This window comes from Sebastes fasciatus, chromosome 10 (genome assembly GCF_043250625.1).
Source record: "Sebastes fasciatus isolate fSebFas1 chromosome 10, fSebFas1.pri, whole genome shotgun sequence".
Taxonomy (NCBI): domain Eukaryota; kingdom Metazoa; phylum Chordata; class Actinopteri; order Perciformes; family Sebastidae; genus Sebastes; species Sebastes fasciatus.
The window spans coordinates 15527005-15533761 of NC_133804.1; the positions used below are offsets into that span (position 1 = coordinate 15527005).

At 45.1% G+C, this 6757-nt stretch overlaps 1 long non-coding RNA gene across 1 annotated transcript; it reads right to left on the reverse strand.

The window, feature by feature from the left end:
- Positions 1–1519: 1519 nt before the first annotated feature.
- Positions 1520–5994, reverse strand: LOC141774815 (uncharacterized). Its single transcript, XR_012595472.1, has 2 exons — positions 5951–5994; positions 1520–2255 (listed from the first exon to the last, which is right to left on the reverse strand). It is a non-coding gene; the product is annotated as an uncharacterized LOC141774815 (long non-coding RNA).
- Positions 5995–6757: the final 763 nt, after the last annotated feature.

The following is a 6757-nucleotide window of genomic DNA, read 5'->3' on the forward strand; positions in this document are numbered from 1 at the left end:
TTTGTACAACTCTGTCATTTTATTTCTTTGCTTACTTAAGTTTTTTTTTGTTGCAGGTCATCATTCAGCTCAACTCAACATGTTTAAAAAGGAGCTCAGTGGGACAGAGTGGACTGGCTATTATGGTTGGAGAATTAACTGATTGGAGACTTGGTGGTGCACAAGACTCAAAGAATGACGTTCAAATACGTGAGTATAGTGTAGCTGTGTGTGTGTGTGTGTGTGTGTGTGTGTGTGTGTGTGTGTGTGTGTGTGTGTGTGTGTGTGTGTGTGTGTGTGTGTGTGTGTGTGTGTGTGTGTGTGTGTGTGTGTGTGTGCGTGCGTGTGCGTGTGTGCGCATGTGAGTGTGTACGTGTGCGCTGTGCAGTTTATCCAGCCTGTATTGTTTATACAGCTCCATGTCCCATGGTCCACTTTCTCCTGTTGCAAGTACAAGTGTTTTTGAAATAATGAAACAGACAAATGTCCTTCACAGTTGGAACTTTAATGTACAATGTGGTTTAAGGATACAAGCTTTTTATGTAGTTGTCAAGTGCTAATGTATCTTTAATTGGCCTAAAGAGCTGATACAATTCTTCTACTAATCCAGGGCGAAAGGCCGCTCTCATTTCCCCGTCATTTGCCGTAGCGAGGGTCCGTGAACCCACAGCCTCCTTGCCTGCCTTTTCCCCTGGCCTGAGGAAGCTGATGAGTCGAGGGCCTTTTGCTCGGAGCTTGGTGTTCTTTCCATTCCTCTTTCTCCTTTCTCGCACACTGGTCCAATAGTCCTGCTGTCTCATGCGCAACACTTGGATATCCTTCTGCAACATAGCCCGCCGCTCCTCTTGCTTTGCGTCCTTCCAGCTTGATCTGGCGATGCAGCCCAAGCCACAGCATCTAGTCCGCTGTTTGACAGTGCCCTCTCTGGCGGGTCCCGTGTGCGGATCCGCCTGGTGACAGCATCGAGACCGCTGTTTGACAGTGCCCTCTCTGTAGGTGGGTCCAGTGTGCGGATCCGACTGGTGACAGCATCGAGTCCGCTGTTTGACAATGTCCTCTCTTGCGGGTTCGGTGTGCGGATCCGACTGGTGACAGCATCGAGTCCGCTGTTTGACAATGTCCTCTCTTGCGGGTTCGGTGTGCGGATCCGACTGGTGACAGCATCGAGTCCACTGTTTCACAATGTCCTCTCTTGCGGGTCCGGTGTGCGGATCCGACTGGTGACAGCATCGAGTCCGCTGTTTGACAGTGCCCTCTCTGTAGGTGAGATTTTGCATTTTCAATGTATGAGTGAAAAACATTTCAGGATGAACAGATACTTCTCTTGTCAGCGAAAGGCTCGAACTCTCAACTTTCTCATTACAGAGCAGCAGCGCTAACCGCTGTACTACCAGGCATAGTGCCAAGTGTTGCAACATTTTTAGTTATCAAATACCTTCCACTGTTCTTCCACTGTTGTTCTGCTACGGTGTGTAAAATGACCTGGTTATTCAAGTTTTTTATGTAGTTGTCAAGTGCTAATGTATCTTTAATTGGCCTAAAGAGTTGATACAATTCTCCTACTAATCCAGGGCGAAAGGCCGCTCTCATTTCCCCGTCATTTGCCGTAGCGAGGGTCCGTGTACACACAGCCTCGTTGCCTGCCTTTTCCCCTGGCCTGAGGAAGCTGATGAGTCGAGGGCCTTTTGCTCGGAGCTTGTTGTTCTTTCCATTCCTCTCTTTGTCCAATCCCTCGGCCGGTTGGGCCATCACTTGATCATGCCGCCATCTGAATCTCCCGTCCGTAAGTCTTGCTCGGTATGATGACAGGATGTGTTCCAGGTTGGCTGGTCTCTCACACAGCAAACAGCAGGGACTCTCAGTTAGCCTCTGTCTTTTGGAAGTGTGTTGGTAGGACATCCTAGACGAAACAAAGCAGAGATCATCCTCGCACACTGGTCCAATAGTCCTGCTGTCTCATGCGCAACACTTGGATATCCTTCCGCAACATAGCCCGCCGCTCCTCTTGCTTTGCGTCCTTGCAGCTTGATCTGGCGATGCAGCCCAAGCCCATCCTTCCCTGGTTCACCGTCCCCACGATGTCAGCATGCTGAAGCCACTCTTCTGCCAACCGTAGGCCTGCGTCCTGTCCGGACGATGATATCTGCCTGCCGGACCAGCTCGTCCTCACTGTCTCGCAGCATCGGTGTTGGTGTTGTACTTCTCCGCGCGGCTGACTTCATTGGCAGCCGCAGCTTACTCTTGGAACTGTACAAGCCCAGGCTCGAACTCTCAACCTTCTCCTTGCAGGCTGACTTCATTGTGGAAGTTGTACAGCTAACCGCTGCACTACTGGGCAAATTTGTCAGACTTGTTTTTCGGTATTCATTGTTCGGTATCTTGAATACCGACTATTTTCCCTTATATTAGTGGAGAGAGCAGGTTAACACTTTAGGATTTTGCATTACAGATACTTCTCTTGTCAGCAGGCAGGCTCGAACTCTCAACCTTCTTATTACAGAACTGCAGCGCTAACCGCTGTACTACCAGGCATAGTGCCAAGTGTTATAACATTTTTAGTAATCAAATACCTTCCACTGTTCTTCCACTGTTCTGCTGCGGTGTGTAAAATGACCTGGTTATTCAAGTTAAATGTCTTCATGTTATAATATCAGACTACAGTAGAGGACTTTAGTGATCCAGTTGTTTCTCATAATGTCAATCAATCTTTACATCTACATTGTAGGTCAGTAGTTCATTCAAACTGGTGAAGACGTTGCTCTTCTTTTTAATAAAGAGGAAAAAAAGCTTTCAACATGACTCTTTATGCAGTCAGAAGTTTGCACCCATTTCGTATTTTATAGCTTAATAGTAGCACCTCAAAGTCCAAGCCAACACAAAGGAGACAATGACTCTTCTATGACATTAAGAAAAACCTTTGGCACACTGAAATCGGAGGTTGTTTTTTTTTACATTTTTTATTAAAAACCCAACTGGTGTGTGGTGGCAGAGAAAGTTCAGACATGGAAAATCAGATTTTAACTTGATAAGCCATCTTATCAATTCAACATTTAAAATGACCATTTAGTAATTTATACTAAAAATGTTTTGAATATCACCAGTACTTGTTTGGGAACCAAAAAGGAGCCAGAATGAACCAGCTGTTGCACAGCATGTGGCTTTTACCTCAGATAATACATGTGTGTTAATGTGATTTGAAATCTATTTCTGTATGAAAATATGTATAAATTCATAATGAGCATATGTGCAAGTGTTTTTGAAATAATGAAACAGACAAATTTCCTTTACACTTGGAGCTTTAATGTACAATGTGGTTCAAGGATACATGTTTTTTATGTAGTTGTCAAGTGCTAATGTATCTTTAATTGTAAGAGTTGATACAATTCTCCTACTAATCCAGGGCGAAAGGCCGCTCTCATTTCCTCGTTGTTTGCCGTAGCGAGGGTCCGTGTACCAACAGCCTCCTTGCCTGCCTTCTCCCCTGGCCTGAGGAAGCTGATGAGTCGAGGGCCTTTTGCTCGGAGCTTGGTGTTCTTTCCATTCCTCTCTTTCTCCAATCCCTCGGCCGGTTGGGCCAGCACCTGATCATGCCGCCATCTGAATCTCCCGTCCGTCAGTCTTGCTCCAGGTTGGCTGGTCTCTCACACAGCAAACAGCAGGGACTCTCAGTTAGCCTCTATCTTTTGGAGGTGTGTTGGTAGGACATCCTAGACGGAACAAACCAGAAACTTGATCCGGTGCTCCTCCATATTCCAGACGTCCTTCCATCTCAGAGATCATCCTTGCACACTCTCCCAACGGGTCCAGCTGTTCTGCACCACAGCCCGCCAGTCCTCTTGCTTTGCGTCCTTCCAGCTTGATCTGGCAATGCAGCCCAGGCCCATCCTTCCCTGGTTCACCGTCCCCACGATGTCAGCATGCTGAAGCCACTCTTCCGTTAGCCGTAGGCCTGCGTCCTGTCCGGACGATGATATCTGCCTGCCGAACCAGCTCGTCCTCACTGTCTCGCAGCATCATGGCTAGCCGGACTTGGCAGTGTTGGACTCCTCCACGGCTGACGTCATTGGCAGCCGCAGCTTACTCCCTGAACTGTACAAGCCCATAGAGCAGATGCTTCTGGGGACAGACGGCCACCTCCTCAGGAAGTTGTTGGTTTTCCCAAAGCTTCTACTGTGGACAAGGAGACCTCGTACACGAGCAGTGGCCAGCGGAGTCCAGGAAGGACTCCATGCTGCTAGCCCCAGGCCTCATACAGTACTTCCCTGGAAGGTCATTCTTCTCCAGGGTTCTTAGCCGCGTCTCTGCTCGGTTAAGCATCTCTTTCACACGTGACTTGTCATTCAGTTGGGCTCTTTACCACCTCCCCAGGCTCTTTACAGGCTTCTCAGTGACAAGAGAGGAACACGGTGAAGCTGCAGGGGGCTGCTGTTCCCCAGAAATGATTTTAACTCTTCTCTAAAAAGATGAACTACAGCACTGTTGAATCCTTCAGTGATGTGTTCTCTGATGGGTGTCATGGAACTGTAGTTGACCATTTCTTTCCACTCCTTCTGTAATATTTCACAAACGTTATCGTGTACTGCTGGCAGAAATATGAAAGAATCGATCGTCTGCTTTCCACGGTCCAAGTGATCGTCACGCAGGCCAAATGAACTTTCTGCCAGGCTCACGAGAGTTTTTCGGGCAGATTTAATATCCTCGAGGAGTGTGTTTTTATCCTTGTCTTTGACGCGTGACAGAGTGTTGTAGATGTCACTTTTCTTATAAATGACCCGCAAGTTCTTATGATCCAATTTGAAATCGATGTCCTTGCATTTCTCAATATGTGAATGAAAATCACTGCTGGGACATGAGATGATGGAATAGTTGAGATTTTTTAAATAATTTGGACCACTTAGTCCCCACAGCTTTGTGAATGCCACATCTGTAGACACTTCATAAAGTTCACGCCATTCATAGGCTTTGTGTAAAAGCTGAAACATACAAGGGACACTTTGGTTCTCCCTTTTCAAACATGGGCTGTTATGTGTATAAATTGAAATGCGTTCCGCCATCGTTCCATTATGGCGTAGAAAGTCATCCAGTTGTTTGATTAAAATTTCTTCACTGTGTGTTACTTTTTTAATAGTCGATCCGCTTTGGTCCGCTTTGGTGTACGGAGGGCCAGACTCTTTCTTCTTGTTTTTAAAATCTGGATGAACTGGTTGAAAAACCTTTTTCTCGTTGTTTTTCATGAGGACGGTGGCACGGGCATATTGTTTGTCTCCTTCAAGTACTTTTGTATTTAGATCTTCTTTGCATGATTGCCATACTGTCTCTGAGTACACAGCATCATCACCATCTTCCTCTCCTTTAGATGGAAACCGTCCCATTATGCGATGATACGTTTCTGTTTTGTCCCGACAGTTTGTTTCTTGTTTCCAACTGTCTTCTAACAGCTGAATACTCTTCATCACATCTGAGTTGTTTGTGAGGTTTGAATGTTCAACATCCTCCAAGCCTTGATTTTCCCAAATATCCATTTCTTGTTCACTTCTGTTGTGTCCTTGATCTGCGGTCTCTAAAGTCCGATTTTTATTCATTTGTCGTACTTATGTATTATTATTGTTTAATGTTAATATTATGAATATTGACTTACATTTCAGGGATAAATTGTTTATCCTCCAGCAGCTCAGTCTGTTGGTGAAACCAGGCGGTTGATTTTACTGGAGGTTCTGCCAATTGTATTGCGCTACTCCACCGATCAACAGTTTGTGGCCGTAGAGAGGTCTGATATATTTACGATTTTTCGGTTACGTTTGTCGGACTTGTTTTTCGGTATTCATTTTTCGGAATCTTGAATATCGACTATTATCACTTAGTGGATAGAACAGGTTAATACTTTAGATTTTGCATTTTCAATGTATGAGTGAAAAACATTTCAGGATGAACAGATACTTCTCTTGTCAGCAGGCAGGCTCGATCTCTCAACCTTCTCATTACAGAGCGGCAGCACTAACCGCTGTACTACCAGGCATAGTGCCAAGTGTTGCAACATTTTTGGTTATCAAATACCTTCCACTGTTCTCCCACTGTTGTTCTGCTACGGTGTGTAAAATGACCTGGTTATTCAAGTTAAATGTCTTCATGTTATAATATCAGACTACAGTAGAGGACTTTAGTGATCCAGTTGTTTCTCAGAATGTCAATCAATCTTTACATTTACATTGTTGGTCAGTAGTTCATTGAAACTGGTGAAGACGTTGCTCTTCTTTTTAATTAAGAGGAAAAAAAGCTTTCAACATGACTCTTTATGCAGTCAGAAGTTTGCACCCATTTGGTATTTTATAGCTTAATAGTAGCACCTCAAAGTCCAAGCCAACACAAATGAATGGATTAGAAATCCATTTCTGTATGAAAATATGTATAAATTCATAATGAGCATATGTGCAAGTGTTTTTGAAATAATGAAACAGACAAATTTCCTTTACACTTGGAGCTTTAATGTACAATGTGGTTCAAGGATACATGTTTTTTATGTAGTTGTCAAGTGCTAATGTATCTTTAATTGTAAGAGTTGATACAATTCTCCTACTAATCCAGGGCGAAAGGCCGCTCTCATTTCCTCGTTGTTTGCCGTAGCGAGGGTCCGTGTACCAACAGCCTCCTTGCCTGCCTTTTCCCCTGGCCTGAGGAAGCTGATGAGTCGAGGGCCTTTTGCTCATAGCTTGGTGTTCTTTCCATTCCTCTCTTTCTCCAATCCCTCGGCCGGTTGGGCCAGCACCTGATCATGCCGCCA